The sequence below is a fragment of the Pseudopipra pipra genome, chromosome 2 (genome assembly GCF_036250125.1).
Source record: "Pseudopipra pipra isolate bDixPip1 chromosome 2, bDixPip1.hap1, whole genome shotgun sequence".
In the NCBI taxonomy this organism is placed as follows: domain Eukaryota; kingdom Metazoa; phylum Chordata; class Aves; order Passeriformes; family Pipridae; genus Pseudopipra; species Pseudopipra pipra.
In genome coordinates, this window is record NC_087550.1 from 85847054 (window position 1) to 85871043 (window position 23990).

At 40.5% G+C, this 23990-nt stretch overlaps 1 protein-coding gene across 1 annotated transcript in view; it reads left to right on the forward strand.

Moving 5' to 3' along the window:
• Positions 1–484: 484 nt before the first annotated feature.
• Positions 485–23990, forward strand: part of OCA2 (OCA2 melanosomal transmembrane protein) — a 201691-nt gene continuing 178185 nt past the window's right edge. The window contains exon 1 of the mRNA XM_064646226.1: positions 485–3163. The gene's annotated coding sequence lies outside the window, so the exon portion shown is untranslated. The remainder of the gene's footprint in view (positions 3164–23990) is intronic.

Below are 23990 nucleotides of genomic sequence, written 5' to 3' on the forward strand. Positions count from 1 at the left end.
CACTCCTGAGAGTCTGAGCCTTCTCCAGCCAGATCCTTTCATCAGGATCTTTTCTGTTGGCACCTCTCTTTCTGCTTTCCAATGTTAATTTGTAAGCCTGTTGGTCCCAACTCTCCACTGACTGTATTTTCCCCTCTGCCTCTGCCCCTCACCCATCCTTTGATTGCCTTGGTAGGCACAGACTTTTTAAACAACTGATTGGACTTACTGTATTGATTCAGGCACTATACTCCAGCCTCTGCACTGATACCTGCTTGTCTGTAACCCGTAAAGTTATTCTCTTACTTTGTGTTTCTGCCACAGCTTTTGTAAAGACCTGGTTGCTGTTCTGCAGCTCCAGGAGACAAGCCCTGCCTAGTTTTGCACACTTTTGGTGAAGTTCCTATTGCTCTTACTTCATGGATCTGGGAGGATAATAATAAATTCTAGATGCAGTTTTCCTCCGATTTCTCATCTTGCTCAGACATCAGCCTCAGTTTCTGATTTCTTCTCCTTCCTAAGCAAGGAGTCTTTCAGCTGCTCAGCTACTCTTTGCACAGGATCTGCAGCTAGCCTACTTCGGAAACCTCTTTCTATCAAAAGGTGCTCATCTCTTTCCCTTTTTTTTTTTTTTGTCCCATGCATCCTGAGTGTCTTAAGTTCAGCTTTATCTGTACTGCCTAAGGATACTTTAGGTTCTATTTTTGATGCTGGACAACCTTCTGCTGCTGCTGCAGACTGGTGAGAATCACTTCATTTAATTTCTTCAGTACACTCATCTGGATAGACTTGAGTCTTCCAGGGTTTTTAGAACCTGGGAGGGAAACGCTGTAGCTTCTTCCAGCTTGGTAATGTATGCAGCTGCAGTAAGCCTGGAAGAGCACAGCAAGTCCATGGCATCAGCAAGAGTTTGTAGCTTCTGTGTGCCCAATGGCCTCCAATGTATAGCAAATTTATATGTCGATTTTAGGTTAGTTCTATGTTTGCCAGGAAATGCCCTCACTTCTATGGCAAGTTAAAGGTTTATAGGAAACAGATGCAAATGCATGACTCTAATTTTCTCCAATTAATTTCCTTTAACTAATTCTCTGGATTTCTGCCTGGCCTTCCACTGTTAATATGGCTATCTCAGTGATGTAGCACAAGTCTTCATGGAAATGTAGGTTAAATGAGGTAATGGGTGTTTGGTGAACCCCTACAGTAAACAGAATAGTCTGCATCCCCTTGATGTGTGCCCCCTGCAAATACTGCAATTTCTATACAGATCAGTGATGTCTTACTTGCTCTTTATTCTGTTTGCTCTCTTCTGCATTTTACATCATCTGTAAAGAGGGAAACTTCATCTTTTTCTGAGCTTTTACAGCATCTCCAGCTTTGGGATCCTCAGCCATGGCTGAAGCATCTAAGCAGTAGACACACAAATGTATTATAAAGCTGAAGGTGAATAATTTATCTTAATAAAGGGATTGTATTTTTTTTCTTATCAGAATAATCTTTGAAATAAGAACTGGTTTTACTCGTGTGTATAAAATTGGATGAAAGAACACCTGTAGGTTTGTAATCTACCTGTAAATATTTTCATGGAATTTATATTTTCTGTGATTAAAAAGATCTGTCTCATGCTGGCAGATCTATTGCTACACTGCAGCACTCAGGGAGTAGTTATACTGTGATACTGGAGATAGGTACAAAGGTGTTTGCCTTCACAAAACATGAACAGGCACTTCTTGAGTTACGGGGGAGTAAATAACTTCCTGTATCTTAAGCTATTGTCACCTTGGTGTTTGTAGACAATCAGATTAAACTGGAACCTGTTTTACAATAAAAGAACATCTATTACGTGTGCTCTACAGCCTATGGAGAAAAAAACCAAAACAAAACAAGCTTTGAAAAACACACTTTTGTACAATTAAGTACCTCCAGCAATAGCACAAATGATACAATTTAATAGAAATTGCACAATGGTCCACCTTATTCCATTTCATCACCAGACTCCTCTAGTAGGCACCTCTCCCTAACAATAAGGGAGACAAGCCATAGATGTACATCCACGATGCGCATCAGATGAGAACGTTGGATATAAGTATCCATGGCATCATGGATAATCTTGAGAAAGCTGGAACTGTTGATCTCTGATTTGAATCTTAGAAGGTCAAAAATGGTTACTCATCTTTCAAGAACAATTTCTTCTTTAGGAAGGTTCAGCTAGCAGAAACCATCATTGCTATTTAATAACATGCAGTTCTTCAAGGCAAAATGTCAATAGCTCCATTCTCTTTGTGAGGAATGATTGTTGTATAATTTTTCCATTGTGTTACTCTGCTTGTAGCTCTGAAATTAATGTTGCATTTGTTTGTCTAGTGGCATATACTGTATGTAGAGTGTAGTTTATATTATCTTTTATAAATTTTTTTGTCTGATACAGACAAAAAGAGTTTGGCTCATGTGGTGCTTAATTATCATCACATTGAGTACTGCAGTGGAATTTGTAAATCTTTGAAATTCCAGGATAAAGAAGAGAATGAGTGTTTGTCAGGATAATATTGTTTGTAATTTCTGATGGCAGAAAAAGTGAATTTCCCACCTCCCAACCCCCAAAAATGTCACCCGATTTTCGTAGTGAGAAGTGTTCTTTTATAACTTCTTATAACAGAACTTATCTGCTCTTTTATAACTTCTATGGCAGTTTAACAATGGTACTTCTGCTCTGTTCTCCTCCTGCCTCCTGCTGAACTCCGAGCAGTGCCTGAAGTGCCTGCTCAGTGAAGCTAATCGTGATCTGTGTACTCTTTCTCTCTTTGACACTTTTTACAACCATCTCCGGCTTCAGAAGAGCTGTGTTTGGGCAGAAAGTAACGGGTGTTGGGAGTAAGTAGAGTTCCTCACTGAAATCACATGATGGCAAATCTGGGAATTCCTGCTTCATTTATGAGTGTGCACAGAATGCAATGTCACTCTCTCCCCATCCAGAGATGCTTACTACAAAGAACTGAACTGCATTCCACAGCGACAGTCATTTACCCAAATAAACTCTCTCATCAGAAAGCACCAGGATCTTGCGGCTCCCTCAGTTGAAGCAGGTCTTTTATTTTTAACATCTGTGCACCTTCTTTTTTTTTTTTCCACTTTGTAGGTTTTTATTTTCAAACAAAAGAACCGTTTCAAGAATTCTTCAAAAGAGCAGGTAAAATGCAATTTTTCTACAAGAAATGTTTTTCTTCAATAGTTTAATGCACTTCTGTTATTTTGTGAGGATATATTTTAATATGTGCAATAAAATATTACATATTAAAAGTTGGTAAAACTTTGCAATTAGTGCAGGGTCTCTGGATAGCGTTTATGTGTCCCTGAGTGTTCAGCATTTTAAAACATCAGTGAGACACGTGGAATATATATTATAATAATCTTTTTTTTTAGTTGTGTTCCCTTTTACCTTTACATTGTCTCAAAAATTAACCTTTCCTAGAGTATTTAATATTTTAGAGATTGTTTTACCTTTTTTTAGATTGTAGATTCTTTAGGGACTCAAACTTATTGCAATTGTTAATGTATTTTTTTTTTTTTTTTGCATCTCATATTCAATTTATGTGTAAGGGAAGTAGTTCAATCTTACTTTTTGGACTAGATGTTCTGTAAAACATGAAGCTGCATGTTTAAAAAGTATGTTTATATCTGCGTTCAGAGATAACACATTGATGTTTTGGAGTGAATACATCTCTCAAGTAAAATGATTTAATAAAAAATGAATGACTTTTCTGAAGCATTCCTTTTCATGGATTTTACTCATGTTGGCTCTATTTTTAACAAGCTGTTGTGATTTTTCCAGTCACTTTGCTGTAGTAGTCTGCCAGCAAGAGAGCAGTCTGCAGACCAACAATGGGCTGGTCTGTTCTGCTCAGCCCTGTTTTTGCTAAATGAGGAAGAGGGTAAACCTGCCCCACTGCCCAAGAGCCTGAGGTTTTATAAGTTAGCTACAAATGTTTGGTTTTCAATGAAACTTAGAACAGGAGGCCAGCGGATTAGTTCCTTAAATGTAGTTACATAATTTTTTAATGGGGAATATTTATATGTATATATTTTTTTAGAATAAAATCTATTACTTATATGAATTAGGTGTTAAAGAGCTGTGACTTTCAAGAGTTGTGCTTCAGCTAACATATAATCTTTTTATTTTTCTTAATACGATCATAGATGAAAACCAGACAATTTCTACCTGAATTCTCACAGAAAGTGTTGGTCTTCTCACATGCTGCCATCAGAATTCTTAATAGTTAAGAGGGCAACTCCTGAATTGCTGCTGAAAGCTTAGCTTTGAATGCAGAATTTGATCTATTGGTAGAAGGCGAATTTGGACCTCATCAGTTTTCTCTTGAGGCATCTGTATGCTTTCTTCTAAGTTAAGCAGACCACTGTGAGTTAGTCTTAAACATCACTGGAAAAAAAGAAGAGAAACTGTGGATGACAGAATTGCTGAAATTTAGATCCTAGTGAGTCCAATCCAGAAGAATTGCCTGTGTTACAGGTTTTTCCTACAGCTAAATCTAGAGGAAGAAATGGTTTCTGACTGCAAAACTTTCAGATGCTGTTTACGTAGAAACAGGAAAAATTGAGGGTTGTGGCATGATGTCAAGGGAAAAAAAGGGTAGAGGAGAGTATTAGTCTAAGGGATCTGCCTATTATTTTGCCTTCAGAAGGTGTGTTAAATAAAACTATAGCCTACTAGAGCTGAGAAATTTAAACTTTTGCCCTCTTTTTCACTGGTAGAGAAATAAAGTACAAAAGAGATAAAATGTATCACAGAAGAAGAGCCTTATTAGTCTGAGACAATGCAACAACTATTCCTATAATGTTTCCCAGTAACAATAGCTGTAAAAATACTGAGAAAAAACTCCACAGACTAATATAGTTTGTTTCTTTTTTTTTTCCTTCATTTTGTGACTGGTTGCTTTTGCCAGATCACATTTTACCCTGAGGATTAACTTTGAACTGCCAATTAAAAGTTATTACTAAATCCTGTTACAGCAGAAAGCCTTAAGGTTCATACAGTTAAGATTTAGCCATTGCTCTTTCACAGTATAGATTAAACTGCTGGGATTTTGGTAATTTACTTTTGTAATTTTGTACATTTTGTTAAATAGCCACATAGCCAGTATATTTTTTAAGGGAAACAATTGGAACCATATTAATTTCAGCTTATTTCATTCCATTAAAAATAAAGGGGAAAAAATTGAGCAAATATAACCACAGTGTTAATAGTGCAATAAAGTTTGCCTATTGATACAGTGATGACCCGGTTTCTTCTTCAAAAGCTTTAGAGAACCCTGTCAGCCTGTCCTACTTAGAAAAGAAAATTGCTGAAATCTCTGTAGCAAAGGTTAGACGACCTTTCCTACAATTTTTGTGCAAAGGAGACAGAATACTGCAATAATCCTACTGTTTCCAACAGGCACACTGTGTGTCACTGCTCTGAGCAGGGACAAATGAAGCATTATCTCAGAAACCTCAGAAAGCTGTGTGGTAATGACTGGCAGATGTTTGCTTTTTTTAATGTGGTCACTGTAGTATCATCAGTTGCTTTAAAATCTGTGTGTCCAGCTAGAAACAGATCAAATAGGAAAAAGAAATGATTCCACTGACATTTTAATTTGCCTGGAAGAAGAAAAAAACATTCTGTGTCCATTAGAAAAGCTGCATAGTGCTGCCAAAAGCATCCATTCACTCTAAGGTACACTGAACATAAAAATTCAGCCATAAATCAACATTTGGGTTTTCATACTCCTCTCATTTCCATGCCTTAGCCCTGATCCTGTGATCTTGTTGAAAAGACTGAATTTCTTGATCTCTGCAGGAATATAACTGCACTCAGCATTTTCCTGTCAAAAAGAGCAGAAAAAGGGGTGTCTTTAGATGAGAAAAGATAAAAAAGCCCAAAATAAAATAAAAATTGTGTTCCTGTTCAGCAAATGAAGGGATGAACCTGATTCTATGCAGGGTACAATATCTTCTGGCTGAGTAATGACTTTTTATTGCATGCATTTCCTTGTTTTGAAGTCATCTTCATGACACCAATCAAAAGGAGTCTTAGACTTCAGAAATCCTTCTGCAACATTCAACGGGTTTAGGTACCAAGTCTGTAGTATTTCAGGAGCCTATAAAAAAGAGTAAAACAAGTACAGAGGATAGGACTTTGCTAATTGATAGTGGGGATTTGTGGGGCTTTGGACTTCTCAGAGAAGATGGTTTTTAAAATGGACCATCAGTAAGTGCAAAAGGTACCCAATCCAGGGGCTATTGAAGTGTCATAAAAGCCTCTCATTAGTTACATGGCACAGGATAAAGGAGGGCTTGAGAGCATCTGTCCTCTACAGGTTTTTTTAGTCTGCTTGCCATTTCCTAGCCATCTCCACACAGAACCGCTTCCCTCCTCCACACCCCAGGTTCCATTCCTCAACAGCAGATATCCTTCTTTCATGGTCATATATCACTTCAGAGGCTTGCAGGGTCAGTCAGCTCAACGCTGTAGAGGTCTTGTTTGATGCTCATTGCCTTTTACTGATTTGCATAAACTCATGACTTTTTTACTCTCTTGGGAGGGCTAATTATTGTTGCATTTATTTGATCTATGACACTTCCAGCACACCCTGTGGATGCTGTGCTTGAATTTGCCTCTAACCATTTCTCTTCTCTGACATCAACTGCTTGTAGCAGAGAACTTCACCTTTTTTACCCATATCATTACAATTATTGGTTTAATGTAACATAGAAAATCAATCTGCTGCATTTCTGTGTTAATTAATAAAGCATCTTGGCATAAGTCTTATAACTTGTAATTTCTAAATTGACAACAGCATTGATTATTCTTTTTCAATAGACTGGGCTATGGTCTCTTCTTGCTTCACACAAAGGGACAGCAGGGTTTTTTTTTCATGTTTCATTGTTTTTGGGTGTTTGGTGTTTTTTTTTTTTTTTTGCACTACTTCCCAGCTATTTAATTCAGGTCAGCTCCAATGAAACTGCTTTCTGCTATTATTGCTGTGGTCTTGCAGCTTGTAGCTGAGCCACCAGAGATTTGGATTTGGGGAATGACGTAGAGCGTCATTCATCTACTACCATAGCTGTGCTGCAGTTCTCAGCAGCCTCATGGAAGTGGCTTACATGGAGCTCTTCTCCAGCAGGATTAGAAGTGGTGCTGTTGTTTTCCCCTGACTGATACGATGACCCCTGAGAAATGTTTAGTCAACTATAAAGGAGAGAGACTTGCTCATGCTGGGGTGCTTCCAGGTTGCCCCAAATCCAGAGGCTTGCTCTGGTCTCAGGCATTGTATCAGTCTGTATAGTATTTTCTTTTCCCTTGTTTATGGGATAATTTGTTAAAAATCTCATTTTTTTGCCTGTCATTAGACTGGGAGACTTGAAGCATACGTTTTCATCTCAGTCCAGTGGCAGGAAGCCAGTACAGTTACATGACTTCTTTTGGATTTGTGGATTTGTGATTAGCATGAATTTGTTAATTACTGTGCAGGGAAGCAGCTGTCCCATATGGTGTGAGGCACAGCTGGGATGTATTTTGTGTTCTGCAAGGAGCAGCAGCAGGATGAGGGCAGTGAGTGCAGGAGAGTGCAGTTCCAGTTGCATGATGTGGGAGCTGCTTCAGTGGGGGTGCTGGGAAGTTTACTGGTTTGTTTGAAACAAAATCAAAGCAGAAATTAAAGTCTGACATGTGGTGCCAGATCCTGTTTCTTAAAGTGTCATAAAGGGATTTTATGGGTGATTTTTCCTCTAAAAGAGGTCCTCTTTCAGGGAAGTAGTGGAATGCAGCATTTTGTTCTAGAAATACATTTTTTGCTATGGTTTTATATGTTTATAAATTCACAATTAGATTTTTGAGCAGAACAGCTGGATTGGTTAAACTGCTTTGTGAATACTATGTTTAATTCATAACACAAGCATCACAAATATGTAAGATTTTTCCATTTTCTTGGAAATAGCGCAGGTACAAGGTGAAAAATGCCAAAAGATACGCTAAGTAAGATGGACATACTTCAAGAAAGAAATCTTGAAGACACAGGAGCAGGCTGTCTCTATGTGCCAAAATATGAGCTGGTGGGGAAGACAACCAGCCCAGCTGAGGAGGGAGCTTTTTAAGGAACTCAGGGAAAAAAAGAGGGTATATCATCTTTAGAAATAGGGGCAGGCAACTCACAAAGTTTTAAAGGATGTTATTAGGTCATGCAGAATGAAAATTAGAAAGGTGAAAGCTCAGTTAGAACTTAATCTGGTCACTTTAGTAAAGGATAATAAAAAGTGTTTTCATAAATACATTAATTGCAAAAGAAGGGGCAGGGAAAACTTCCATTCTTTATTGGATGTGGTGGGGAATATAAATATAGTTACCAAAGATAAGGAAAAGGCTGAGGTACTTACTAACTTCTTTGCCTCAGTTTTCAATAATAAAACAGGTTGTTCCCAGGTCAACTGACCTCCTGAGCTGGTAGACAGGGATGGGGAGCCAAATAGCCCCCCTGTAATCCAGGAGGAAGCAGTTAGTGACCTGCAGAGCCACTTGAATCCTCACAAGTCTATGGGACCGGATGGGATCCATCCTAGGGTGATGAGGGAGCTGGCAGAAGAGCTCGCCAAGCTGCTCTCCATCATTTATAAACAGTCCTGGCTCACCAGGGAGGTCCCAGATGACTGGAAGTTGGCCCATCCATAAGAAGGGCTGGAAGGAGGGTCTGGGAATTTGTGGGCCTGTCAGCCTGACCTCAGTGCCTGGCAAGGTTATGGAGCAAATCATCTTTGGTGATCACATGGCACCTGCAGGATGGATGGGGGATGAGGCCCAGCCAGCACGGATTTAGGAGGGGCAGGTCCTGTCTGACCAACCTGATCTCCTTTTATGACCAGGTGACCCACCTGGTGGATGAGGGGAAGGCTGTGGATGTAGTCTACCTGACTTCAGCAAAGCCTTTGACACTGTCTCTCATGGCACACCTGGAAAAGCTGGCAGCCCACGGCTTGGACAGGGGCACTCTGTGCTGGGTAAGAACTGGCTGGATGGCCAGGCCCAGAGAGTGGTGGTGAACGGTGCTGCATCCAGTTGGCAGCCGGTCACCAGTGGTGTCCCCCAGGGATCAGTGTTGGGCATTGATGATCTGGATGAAGGGATTGAGTCCACCATTAGCAAATTTGCAGATGACACCAAATTGGGTTGAAGTGTCAATCTGCTGGAGGGTAGGAAGGCTCTGCAGAGTGATCTGGACAGGCTGGATAGATGAGCTGAGACAACCGGCATGAGGTTCAACAAGAAAAAGTGCCGGGTCCTGCACTTTGGCCACAACAACCCCATGCAGCGCTACAGGCTGGGGAACGAGTGGCTGGACAGTGGCCAGGCAGAAAGAGACCTGGGGGTACTGATTGACAGCTAGCTGAACATGAGCCAGCAGTGTGCCCAGGTGGCCAAGAAGGCCAGTGGCATCCTGGCCTGTATCAGGAACAGGGTGGCCAGCAGGAGCAGGGAAGTGATTCTTCCCCTGCACTTGGCACTAATGAGGCCACACCTTGAGTACTGTGTCCGATTCTGGGCCCCTCAATTTAGGAAGGATATTGAGGTGCTGGAGCCTGTCCAAAGAAAGGCAACAAGGCTGGTGAAGGGTCTGGAGCACAAGTCCTGTGGAGAGTGGCTAAGGGAGCTGGGGTTGTTTAGCCTGGAGAGGAGGGGCTTAGGGATGATCTTATCACTCTCTACAAGTACCTGAAAGAAGGTTCTAGCCAGGTGGGGGTCGGTCTCTCCTCACAGGCAACTAGCAATAGGACAAGAGGACATAGTCTTAAGCTGCACTGGGGGAGGTTTAGGTTGGATGTTAGGAAGAAATTCTTCACAGAAAGGGTGACTGGGCATTGGAATGGGCTGCTCAGGGAGGTGGTGGAGTCACTGTCTCTGGAGGTGTTTAAGAAAAGGCTGGGTGTAGCACTTAGTGCCATGATCTAGTTGATAAAATGGTGTTGGGTCATTTGGACTCGATGATCTCGGAGGTCTTTTCCAGTCTAACTGATTCTGTGATTCTTTAAGTACAAATGGGAGAGATCACAGAATCAACTGTGTTGGAAAAGACCTCTGAGATCACTGAGTCCAACCTATGATGATGTAACTGTTCAGGATCTAGCACTACAGACTACTGTCAAACTATTACTGCTCTTAAACTGCAGCTTCTTCTAAGTCAGACATTAATCATAACCTATAGGCATGAGTGTAGTTGAGGCAGTAACTTCATCTATAGAGACATCATCTAATAATTGTATGATTATGAAGGAGCCATTTTAGTGTTTGCACGCCTGTGGTGTCTAGTGGTTTATCTTTACAAACTGTGTCTGTTAATTTTGATCTTTGTGGCTCTTTACAGGGACATTTAGTTATAGTTCCTAGTATAGTTCATGCTACAGAAGCCACCACAGATTTCACAACACTGTGGAGATCTCACGATAGATGGGTAATTTAGGAATTTGCTTTAACAAAACTAATTGGAGTTCTGGAGGCAGAAATATTTGTCCAAATGGTATCACTTATCATCAGTAATATTCATACCATAAAGCACTTCTGAATATTTGCCATTTGTATTTAGGAATGTATGCAGGAGGGCTTGTGGTTAGGGGGATTGTTTAAAGCAAGAATAGTTTCTACCTGTTTGGTAGCTCTGGCAATATGTTTTTCTTACCTTTTCAAAGACAAAATTTATCTTTATAAATCTCTGCTAATTATCTTCTAATTTCCTGATTCAGTAATTAATTTTTCTTGCTCTGTCTCACCAATAGCAGGGAGAATTTTACTTGGCAGTTGTGAAGAGCCATGGGCTAATTACAGGGCGTTGAATACAGATATCACTGCAATTGGAAAATACCCCAGAGTAAGCCATGGGATATATGTGGATATACAGCTGTGTGCTTCAAAGCTAAAGCTTCTGAAAATTGGTAAGGGGGGGAGAGGCAGAGACACTTTGGTAGCACTTCTGTAGGAAATGAGGCAGCTGAACACACTCACTAATAGGTAAAGAAATTTTATTTTCTTTAAGGAAGAGCCTTAAATACCCTCAAACATGGCTTGAGTTTCAGTCACAGACCTGACTTTTTCAACAATAGACCCAGTTACAATCTGTTGAAAGCAAGAGCCCCTTAAGTATTTGGTTATTTTTTTTTTGTGCTGATGTTTTATACTTTTTTTCATAACTTCTAATACTTTTTTTTTTCAAAACTGGCAGTCTTGTACTTGTATGGTCTTGCTTCATTTATTTTAAAATTTCATAATGCACTGAAAGGGGCTAATTTAATATATAAACCCGTGTCTCACCCTGCAGATACAATTTCTTGTTGAAATTCTTTTTCGTGGTGTGTTACACTAGGAGGCTCAGAAGCACAGGATATCTAAGCTCACTAATGGCTCTTCCTGCAGCAGCTCAGGCAAGACTCTGGCAGAGCAGAGAACCGGAGTGAGTTTCTCTAAGTGTGTGGGAAAACAGGGAGTCTGTTCATACATCCTCACTTCCTCCTGCAGTGGGTTTTGGGTTTTGTGTCCAGCTGCTCCTCAGACTGTTGGTGTCTGACCAGGAATGCCTCACTGCTCTCTGAGGAATTTTACATAATGGTCTGTCTGGCTAGTCAGCTGAGGGATGAGCGTCAGTCAGCCAAGTGCTCTGGCTGCTGTCATGTGCCTTGGGGTCTGGCCCTAGCGTGGCATGCCTATGTGTAGTTGCAGGTGGTGGGTTGCAGATATGGGGTGGATGATAAACCTTTCAGAAGCATCTTGATAAAATAAGGACCTACATTAGCTTTGAAAACTGACCTTGTGAATTGATAAGGAGACACCCAGTTCTGCCTAAACCCTTCAGGAAAGCGGATTAGGTGAGTGGTCCTTAGACACTGTTATGTTTCACAAAAATTTATGATTGGTGTTGAGGTGAAATAAAGAATTCAGGAATGAAGACTCCCTGATGGACAGTTTGGTGGTTGTGCTGAGCTTGGCCCCGAGGTACACAAACTCCATATCTGTGCCTCCCAGGAGCCGTAACCTACCAGCTACTGGGAGCCCATTCCCTTCTTATATTGGGTTCACATACTCAGCAAGCTCCTGGTCAAAAGATTGGGCTGCTTTGGGTACCTGTAGTGGGTTTCTGTGGCTGGGTTTTGGTATCTTACCCACAGGAGATTAGTGCCCTGACCACAAGCTGACCAGTGTTCTTTTCCCTGAATCATGAGATACACAGAAACTGATGTGGTCAACCAGTTTATAGAAACTGGTATAGCTCCAATAGCTTGCATTGGTAGATATTAACAGTAGACTATCAAAAGCCAGGTCAAATACTGATCTGGTAAGATATTCAGATGCAGATAGTTTTGGACCACAATTTTTAACTCAGCTTACCTGTATCCCCAATGAGCCCTTGGTCTTCCTGATACTATAGGGTGCCTCTTTCAGTCTGTTTTTAACTAGAATGTCCCCAGTTGTCCAGGAAAACCTTCTTCTAATAAATTAACACTTAAAATGAAGTGTCATGGGCCAGGAGCTCTCTGAAGCAGGAATTTGTGAATACTTGGTATTCTCTTGGGTTCAACAGGTGTCTGGACAGGTTCATATCACAAAGTCCAAGAAGGGCTGTGGAGAGCAAAACTACCATCACCTGCTCAGGACCTGCAAGTCTTTGTAGACTGGGGAAGGTAGGATGTGGGACTTAGGGTAGAGGGCATCTGAGCTTTCCTGGGATGATCACTGACTTGTGCCTTAACTTTAATCTTGCTGCATTTCAGCAGCAGTGCTGTGGTTCTTACTCCACACACCACATCCTCGCATAATCTTGTATCCTAATGACAGTCTTACAACCTAATGGATGTGTTTTGCAGTAGAAATATTTTTGCAAAAATTTCTATATCCCTGACTTTAACTGAGGAAGGGAATGAAAGGAGAGTTTCTTGTGTCATTGTGTATTTGCTGTTTTGTGAGGCTGCAGGCTTTTCATTTCAAATGCAAGTTTGGGCAACAGTTAGTGCATTGTGCCTACCTCCAAACAATGTTCCTAGATGAGTAAAAATGAAAAACAGGAAACGAATGGAGTTTAAAACAAGTAAATGTGAATTTAGAATGAGAGAAACATCTTCTTTGAAAAATCAGATATAACTGTCACACATACACAGCCCCTTACAATTAGAACTCTTATTTGTTTTAAGAATCTGAGGGCTGTTGCTCTTTGTAACCACAGTGACCTGTGATGTGTTAGCATTTCTCAGAGAAGGGTTGTCAGGCTGTTAGAGAGCATTCTTTCCCTTCTGAGCATTGTACAGTGCTGTAACATTTTTCTTCTGAAGAAGGAAGCTGAGTAATTTCAGTGAACAATATGGGCTTTGATATCAATTAATAACCTTGTTTTTGAGTACCATGTGGTAAGGAATTTTCTTCTTTTTCCCCTTGATTTTTTCTGTGCATTGTCCTTGTTAGTTCCCAAGACCCACTAAGCAGTGAACATTTTCAGACTATCCATGACAGTTTTTTCTGGATCTGCCCTGGTAGAGAGGATGACTTGTTTCAGTTTGTCCTTGAGGACAATTATTCAGGTGTTCTTAACTAGTGGTGGCTGTAGTTGCAAGTTTGTATATTTTTTCTTTGACATGTGGGGCTAATCTTTCACACATTTTTCCTTTCCTCAGTTTCATGTGACTATTTGTAGGTGCTGATTCCAGTCTTACTGGGTACATTTTAAGGTGGAACAGAAGTGTATGTCTGAGCCGAATCTCCGAATGTACAAACTTTACCTCCAGCTCAAATTAAACCAAGAAATGCGCTCTCACGGCTGCTGGGTCCACAGGACCAGACAAGGCATAGTCTACACTAACACTTTCTGAGACATAAATGAAATTTAGGTCCTCAGCACCAACCCTTCACCTATAGATTCATGCCTATTTTGCCACAATACAGATGTGGCTACCAATACAGATGTAGCCACAGACACTATGGGGAGTACTTTTGTCTTCTTTTATTACTATGGAAGAATAGAACCAGGGCAGGGTAATCTTTACTAAGTCAGTTCTTTAATATTTCTCTTTGACCATGTTGACAGCAGTTTTTCCTTCCCTTCTACGCTGTCTGTGTGTGATGCACTCAAATGCAGCTAATGTTTCAAGTCCTAATCAAAAAACAAACTATCTGAAAGTCTGTGCCAGGCAAACTTCACTTTGCAGTGGCATTGGATGAATTCAGCTAGGGGCCAGAACGTCTCTCAATATTCTAAATGGCAACTGGCAATCAAAAAAATAGAATAACTTTACATACAATCACACATAACTTCGTCTGGTGTTGAGTATGGACCTAATGTATCTGGAGACACTCCTCATATAGTCCTTTTTCTGTTTTTTAGGAGATTCTCAACAGGTAAGTACTAATTTATGCATCACTTGGTCACTTGTCTTAAGCCATCATGGGACATCTTTGGTGTTGTGTACACTCTAGCACTCACATGTGCCAAATACATGAAGGTTATAACTTCAGAGGGTATATCTTTATAAAGGCCGTGTGGTCATAAAGCCCAGAGAATATAATTTTCTGTGCATCAGATTTCATACATAGCGCTTTTCTTGTCTTGGATATACAGGCTGTTCAAGCACTAGAACCCAGTGTGTTTGGTAAGTGGTAAGGAATCATTCTAAGTGACGTCTGATAAGATCCTGATGAAACTCTTGCATTTACTGAAGATTATATGACTGAGGATGTTAGCAGTCATGCTGTTTTCTCCATTCCCTCTCACTGTTCCTCATAGCACCTTTTTGCATCTCTTTCCTATCTTTTTGCTTATTGCTTAATTGGGCTCAACTGCCACGTCACACACGCTTCAGCTTCACTAACTTAAATGGTCCAGATGAGATAATAATAAATAGTTCATTTGCACGCATGTGGAAAACACAATGAAGCTTGGTGGTTTTAGTTTAAAAACATTCCCTCTTGTTCTATCACTATCTGCTTGTGTAAAAAGTCTCTCTCCATCTATTTTATAAACACCCTTTAAGTACTGAAAGGCTGCTATAAAGTCTCCACAGAGCCTTCTCTTCTCCAGACTCAAATCCCAACTCCCTAAGTCTGTCTTCAGAGGAGAGATGCTCCAGCCATCTGACAGTCTTTGTGGCCCTCCTCTGGACTCACTTCAACAGGTCCATGCTTATCTTACACTGGGGGTCCCAGAGTTGGATGCAGTACTCAATGTGGGTTCTCACAAGAGCAGAATACAAGGAGGACAGAATCGCCTCCCTCGATCTGCTGGTCATGCTCCTTCTGATGCAACCAAGGATGTGGTTTGCCTTCTGTGCTACAATAGCACATTGCTGTCTGATGCCCAGCTTTTTGTTCATCAAAACCTCCATCCAAGTCCTTCTCTTCAGGGCTTCTCTCAATGACTGCTTCTCCCAGTCTGTGTTCATGTCTGGGATTGCTTTGAGCCAGGTGCAGCACCCTACTTGGACTTATTGAACTTCATGGGGTTCTCGTGGGCCCATTTCTCAAGCTTGTCCAGGTCTCTCTGGATGACATCCTTTCCTTTTGTTGTGTCAACTGCACCACTCAGCTTTGTGTCATCTGCAAACTTGCTGAGGGAGCAGTCGATCTCATTGTCTTTGTCATTAAAAAAGATATTAAAGAACAAAAGATATAAAGTTATGTGAGAAAGCAGCTTGCCATGAGCTTTTTAACCATACTCTGTTAAAAGGAAGAAAAGCCACTCTACATTAATTTTCCAGAATCCCTTATTATGCCCCACAGAGAATTAAAACCACAGCATGATTTTAATTCTCTTCTGCAAGGCTATTGGATTATCCCTGTTTGTGCTGCAGTAGAGCATCTATGCACGTGTCAGTGCTGAGGGCAGGAGCCCGAACCCAGTGAGCTCCTCTTGGGCAGAAGGGTTCCTTTTAGCAGCTTCCCAAGAAGCAGGGGCTCAGGCCTTTCAGGTTTGAAACAAGAGCTGGGCTGATGAGAGGAACAGAGATAACTAAGTTCCTGTTTGGCATGGCCTATTGGACGGCATTTCTACAGGTTCAGCAGCTTGGGACTGGGAGGGGAGGCTTCAGGCACCAGCAGTCACCAGCAGCAGCAGCTTCCTCCTCTGCAGGGAGGGTGAGTGAGCTGTTCCACTGAGGCTGGAATCATGGGGTCAAAGAGACAGAGACATCCCGTTGGCCACAGGGGCTCAAAGGGAAAGAGCAGAGTAATTCCTCTCCTCCCTTGGAGGGTTTGTTTTGAGAGTCTTCTTCTTTTATTGCTGGAAAATCCAATTAAAATACAATGTCTTGCTAAACTTGATATCTTCATCACAAAAGAGTAATAAGCTCTTTTCATTTTGTGTGTCTTTCAGCTAATGAGTTCTCCCCTTTTAGAGAGAAGCTCTGAAGACAGATTTTTATTATCTTTTTCATTATTATTAGAAAGGAAAAAAAAGATAGTCTGAATACAGTACCTCTCAGACATCCTGCCCATATGAAGGGCTGCCAAAGCATGTAGAGTGTGATTACAGCTTCCTATTTCATTGCTGAAGTGGCTCTATAAATAACAGTATTCAATGAAAATTGCTGGCAGAAGCATTGGTTTTAAAGCATGAAAATGTGCTAAAAATTCTCCATAACTAGATGTTTTTTTTCACCTAGGCCTCCTAGAGGCTTTATAGGTCCAAAAGGAACAGATTACTGTAAGGATTTTTGAAACAACGTTTTTCTACTGTGATAACCATTTCTGTTTTCCTCAGTTGTTATCAAAGATCTGCAAAGCCAAGGTCTGAAAAACCAAATTCCAGTTGGTACTGAGGCTGATTTATTTCCTGAGCTGAAAAATTAACCTCAAATGAATTTGAGGTCATGGACCAAAAGGAAATTTTTACAGCCAGACTTTGATAGCCTTTGGGGCTTGAGGGGGAATCTTGACTCGATCTCTCACATTGTTATCACACATTTGCACATTTCAGCCAGTTTTCCAAGATTTAGACTGAGCAGTGCACCTTGTCTAAGTAGATGTCCCCCCGATAGCTCTAGTCAAGAAGACATTGCCAGGCTGCTGTCCTCAGTAGTTTGTTTCGGTACTTAATAAATGTGATGACTTAAAAAAATAAATTCAGGCTGTATTTCTTCTTTGAATTGATCTAGCTTCAGCTTCCAGCCTTCACTTTTTGTTATGCCTTTTCTCCTAAGTTCAAGCACCTGTGAAGGTGGCAGAGCAAATGAGTCATTGCTCCACCTTTTTTTTTTTCTTTTAAAAATGGGATAGATGAAATAGCTTTGATCTCTTTTGTGGTAAGACAATTTTCCAGCCCTTGAATTATTTTCATTGAGGTTTTTTTTCTGTACTGCCTCCCTCCTTTCAAACTGTATTCCAAAAGTGGAGTCCCAGAACTGTACCCAGCACTTGGTGGGTAACAAATTCTTGCATGGAGGGAAAAAAGCAATCTCAGTTGCTGCCCATTATTTGGACTTGCCTTCAAGGATTGTTTTTGTTCTTTTGCTACATAGTGCGGGTGATTGTAGGATTGCTTTGTCTGTTAAATGCTGAAGCATTTTTTAGGGCCACAGCTCTCTGCTATATAGCTTCATTTTTTTTTCCTGGAAATAGACTGCATCCCTCGTTCCTAGACCTATTATTTGCATAGGTCTGTTTACAGAGCTGTTTGCTCAGAATGGGCCCAGATCACTGCCTTAAAAACAGTTTACAGGTATAAAAAATTCAAATGACAATGCTGTCCATTAAGTAAAGATATCTCAATAATTTATAAACCTAAACTAAAGATGCCTGTGTTTTCCAAGAGAAACTTCTCACGCCAGTTCCAGCAACACTTGGGCTAACCAGTTGTTACTGTTTATCCTTAAATTTTGAAAGGAACAAAGCTACATGTTCTTTTACAAATGCTTTTTATGTGTTTATCAGTCATTCACAGACTGTAGACAGCTTTTCCCCCCTTCATGTGAATTGGTTTTGTTTAGCCATATATTATTCTCTGCTCTGTAAATCAACCCAGAGCTCCAACACTTTGTCTTTAATGCAACAGAGAAGAAACTAATTAATTTTTTGGTAATCAGATTATTCTGCCTGTACCTACTGACTGCTTTAAAGTACCATTAAAAAAAAAAGTCATAATTTTGGATGTAACATATTCGTGAACAGTTTCAAAAAATTTTGGACTTTACTAAGCAATACAGTAGTTGAGCTAAAATTCTGAGCATCAGAGACTTGATTTACTTTCAAATAACTGATATTTAGCTTTAAAATACAGACTACTTGGCTCTCAGAGAAAGCTAATTATTTAAAATTTTTTGTTGCTCTGTTAACTCAGAATTATTTCTGCTGTGAGGAAGCTTTTGCAAACTTTGATAAATCAGAAGATGACTCTTTTATCTAATGGTTGTCCATAATCTACAATTATCTTGTTTGAAGCAGAACAGACAGATGTCTGCAGTTTGATGAGAAATTCATGCATACCTTTGAATAGTACATAATATCTTCAGATCTCATGAAGTATGATCCATGATTAAATTAAAGACTTTAGGATGCACAAAATTATCTAGTCATTGTCTTTCACTTTCTTATGACTGTTAGGTTAAAATTTCCAAATTTCATCAGGAAAAGAAAAATCTGTACTCTGTGAACTTCAGAGAGATAAATTTATCTCTTTGAAGAAAATAGTCCTTATTCCCGCCAACACTACCATTTATTTACACCACTTTGACAGTGAAAATAGGATTTAGGGTAAGTGCAAATGTATCTTGCTCTAGCTATATGGTTGGGAATAGAGCAATTAGCGTGAGTGTCAGCCCCTACCGTTTTGTCTCCTTTCCCCTTATTTGTACCTGTGTTCTACAGTGAGAATAGGGTGACATCTCCAGAATATAAGGATAGGGACAAAGAGCAGAGTGACAACAATTGTCACACGACAAAGTGATAGTTTCTTCTAGCCCTCTGTTGAGCTCTATGACCTGCAAATGATATTTTTCAGGGGCTATATTTCAATAGGGATTTTTAAAGTGATAGCGTGATGTTGGAGAGCTAAAACTAGAGACAAAAACTCACCCAAACTTTTTGAAAGCCTGGAGCTGGCTGTGCCCAGGGGTCTGCCCTGACATAAAATGTTCACAGTGCTCATGCATGCTCAGCACAACTTGCTTGCAGCTGTTGTGCTGCCCTGCACCACAGCCAGAGTCACTGTGGGATATTTTCACTCTCATCTGAACTGTTAGAAGCTAAAAAACTCAGAAGAAAGGGAAAGGTGGGTGCACATCGCCTTCCCCCGCTCTGTTTAATTTTCACTTACTCTGTTGGTTGATTGTGACTTTTTGGTTGTGTAAGGCTGTCATGTCACGTTGGACTTAGCATCTGAAAGCCAAAAATACTCGAGGGGCTGCAGGATCATGTGGCTGTTCTTCCAGCCAAGTTTCCTTCAGATCTTTAAGCAGCTGCTTCAGAAATGCATTCTTGCTGCAGACCTTCTGGAGACTTGAAGGGATTCACGTAAGGGCTCACTAATGACTCTTCTGTGCAGTGAACTTTGTGCCCAGGAATGCACTGTCTTCCACGAGTGCCAAAAAACACAGTTGCTCGTTGGGGGTGGTTTGCTTAAGATAATCTGAACAGAGAGGCCACCCTTGTTCCCCTTTCAGGGAAACACAGTCGGGTGTACTCTGACACATAGGCTGAAGATGTTGATGAACAAAGACTGTTACTGTTATTACTGTAGTGTACTTTCTCGAAGGATCAAAATAATTACAGCTTTGCCAAATGAAACCTGATGGACTAATGTTATTTAGCTGACAACGCTCACCTTAGCTCTGAGACAAGCTTAAATGCATAGGAAAGCAGGGAACAGAAAATTCCATCTTGTCTCCAGCAGATGCTAGGCTGTGGCTTCGCCCCTTCAGATGCTTAAAGCAATCCCCAGTTGCTAGAACACTTAAGTTGCTTGAACTCTTTAGAGATTTTGTTGCTCTTCCCATTTACTGTGGTATGAAAGTTCTGTTTCTGTGCTATATTTTAAATATCTTCTTCCCAGGGACACCTGAATACAATAATTCACAATTCACCCAAGTAAAATAATCCCATTCCCACCAGCGTGAGAAGAGCGTTGGCCATGGGTGAGGGAGGAGGAAAACACCGTGGTCTGCAGAGAGCAGTCTGATAAAATAGAGATGCACCAGTGTCAGCATTGCTACTCATAGACCTCCACTTCTGATGTGGGTTGGGGCTGGTCTACCGTCCTTCCCTTTCCACGTTTCCTCTGCTTGTGCTGCCAACTTGACAACACGAAGGGTGCAATTTCTTTGTGTAATTTTGACCTTCTGGCCCTGAGGTTGCATCACTTAGGTTTCCCCTTGGAGTCATGAACTTGGACAACTTCTTTTTGTAACCAAACATCTCCTGCAAGCTAAGCATTTCAAACCTCTGCTTTACCTCTTTGAAAGGTGTGATCCAAAGCTGAGTGAAGTCAATGGAAGGACTCTCACTAGCCTCAGTGTATTTTGGATAAAGCCCTAAAGTGCAGCTCACATTCCATACATTTTATCATGGATTTGGATTTTCATAAGCTTTAACACTCCAGAAAGCTGCCAGTTTCACAAATCTACATCCCATAGTATGTGTTTTCAGCTTCTTGGTTTTGTAAGAATGCTTTAAAGATGAGAGAACAGTTAATTTGTCAGGACTATGACATGAACCAGTGAACTCAACAGCACAGAAACACCAGTTTTCACTGAAGATACTGTGTGTACTTCTAGTGCATGAACATTTGCACATAAGAAATATGAATGTACATAATAGCAGGCTCTTTTGCAATGAAGGAGGTAAAAAGATATATACAGCAGGAGGGTGCTAATGGTGCACCCAAATCCAGAAAAAAAAGTTCTGAATGTATCTGCTTTCATTTTCACTCTTGCTTACTCAATGTAGGCTCAGTCTGTTTTTAATTCATATCCCAGAGCAGGTTATTAGAATAGCACTGAAATTTCTAATCCAAACTGAGACTTATTAGCTCAATCAGTTCTGACCCTGTCCCAGCTAAAATCAAAGCAAAACTTTGATAGGAAGAGAACCAAATCCCTTTGGTTGTCTGGAAAGAAGAAATACTAATGATGCCTGAAATCAGTAGCTACATCCATTTACAGGGTCCCTGTCTGGCTCCTGGAATGCTTTGCTATTTGCCATGACTGTCTCAGAAGAGTAATATTTTTGCATTCGTAGCAAAAATAAATGTAAAACAGGGAATAGTTTTGTCCTGTGGTGATGATTAACTTCTGAATATAACCATGAAACTGTTTAGTACAGGAAGGAAACAGTTCTTTTAATAAATAAAAAAATATTTTTAAAAAGTAAACAAAAACTTTTTTTGCAACTTTTTTGAGCATTGAATATGGAAATGAATCTATACAAAATACTTCACTGAAGGGAAAAATAACATGATTTGTTTACACTGGCCATAATACATCCAAGATAATTAAACCAAAGAGGGGACATTATGGGAGCTAGTTAAGTAAAAACTCCAGTCGTATTTTCAGGCTATAAAAATTTTGCATTCATTTTCGAAAGTATAATTATATAGTCAAAAGTAGTATGCTGCTTTGTTTACCACTTGAAGTAGTTGCTGCACCAATGGGCATTTCAAACCCAACTCCAGTCTGGTAATACTAGGGCAAAGAGACCAGCTGAGAACTTCAAGTCTATCTCACTGTTACCTCCATTTGCACTTGGGTCTACAGGAAAATGATTTATTCTGCTTTGCTGGATGTTTGCAATAAAGGAGAAACCAGCGATATTGTGAACTCTACTCTTCTGCACCTGTTGGTATTATCTTTTTTCCATGGTACAGCTGCCAAGGCATATGGAGGCTCTAGTTCCTTTGTGCAAAGAGATTCCTTATCATCATCTTTTCCAAGAAGTAAATTTAGGCTAACAGCAGACAGGAGAAATGTGACACGAGCTTTTGCTTATTGTGTGTCAGTATTCTGGCTGCACCTGCAGTTTATCAAGTTAAACATAAGAACGATTGACACTGTGGGAATAACAATCATCTAGACATGTCATTCAGGAGGCAATAACACATTTTTTTCCTGCACTTTGTTTTAAGGAACTTGGTGTTCAGCTTGAAAGTCTGTAGAATAATTTGTTAGAGATCTGTAACATTTATTAGTAGAATATGGGCATAAAACTAATAAAAACCCTAACCCTTGATATAGGTACTCTTTTTTCACTTGACTCCCTGATTTATTTATTTATTTCTGAAAAAAACCCTGAAACTAACCAGGCTTATTTTAATGATTTAAAAATAGTGTCACCTAATCAACCCCTTCCTACTGTCTCGCTCATTACTAAAAAGGAAGCTATAAAAACCTTCATTTGCACCCAATAATAGGATAGAGCACTGCTATATAGTTAGTCTGATGTGTCTGAAGGATAAAGAACCTGAAGTAAAGTAACATCACCAGTCTGTAATAATCAATAAAAATCTGTTGGAAAAAAATTTGGATTTCAGAGTAGTCCTTCCTCAAAACCTTTCCTGTCTGGGTTATCTTCGTCCTGTGCTGTGTTTGCTTATGGCAGCTGGAAAGACTGTAGACCCTTACAGAGGCTGCTGGGCTGGGTGTTTTTTGCCCTTTCCTACCTCGAGACCTCTGCAGTTACCCACAGAAGCTCTTCAGTGTGAGCCGAGAAACTGAGATCTCATTGTCTTCCCATGATCATGTAAGGAAAGGTTATGAAGTGCAAAAGACAAGTATCAAGCTCTCAAAAGTCCTCTAGCAGAGCTATAGTGCTAAAATTTTACTCATTGATGTAAATCATTTCATGTTCTTGCACAGAAGTGCCATGAAAGGCCCTGGTCATCTCAACAAGCTATTTATCTTTCCTGAGACAAGGTATTTGCTGCTGATCTCATTTTTAAGAGAATACAGAAACATTAACTTTATGTCATAAAAAGCAACTCTCAAGGTTTAAGGAGAGAAGAAAACCGTCTCTGGGTTTACACTTTGATCATGACAGGAAGGAGACTTTTTCCTTTCAGATCTGCCCAATTTCTCAGCATCTTTTAATCAGAGTAAGCTGCACATGCTGAAGGGTCTCTAGCTATATTTTGCAAGTGTCTTCTAGGGTTTCCTTCTTTTTTTTCAAAGCAAGACCTAAATCCAAAAGAGTCTTTCAAAGTTGCACCATCCTCCTTCTGCTACAGCCTACTTCTAACACAGGCCCCTGAATCTCCAGGCTTATAAACGTAGATAGTATTTAGCTGCTTTTCTCTCCTGTTTGTCCAAGTTGTGGGCACTGTTTTGGTTCCAGTGAAGGTGCCTCACAGGTCCTGTGCGCGGATCATGCAACTATCACACTTGAATAGCGTTGGCAGAATAAGTTGTTCAGCGGCTTGTGTTAACATTGATGTTCACCCTCCCTCCTCCTTTACTTGCTCACCTTACCAGCAAGAAATCTACTTCAGTGACAGCATTCAGCAAGACAGCATTCAGTAAGGCTTCAAAGGTCCAAGCCTCTGAGCTGGTCTCAGTAACTGTATAGCATTACTTGGTGCTACAGGTTTCATGTTCCCAGTTGGCCATAAATGTGATCAGGAGGCTGCAGCACCCTGCCTATGAAGACAGGCTGAGAGAGCTGGGGTCGTTCAGCCTGGAGAAGAGAAGGCTCTGAGGAAACCTTACAGCACCTTCCAGTACCTAAAGGAGCTACAAGAGAGCTGGAGAGGGACTTTTGTACACAGGCATGCAGTGATAGGACAAGCTTTAAGCTGAGAGTAGTTTAGATTAGATATAAGGAAGAAATTCTTTACTGTGAGGATGGTGAACCACTGGAATAGATTGCCACAAGAAGTTGTGGATGCACCATCCTTGAAAGTGTTCAAGGCCAGGTTGGATAGGGCTTTGAACAGCGTGGTCTTCTGGAAGGTGTCCCTGCCAATGGCAGGGAGGTGGGTTGGATCTAGATGGTCTTTAAGGTCCCTTCCAACCCAAATCGT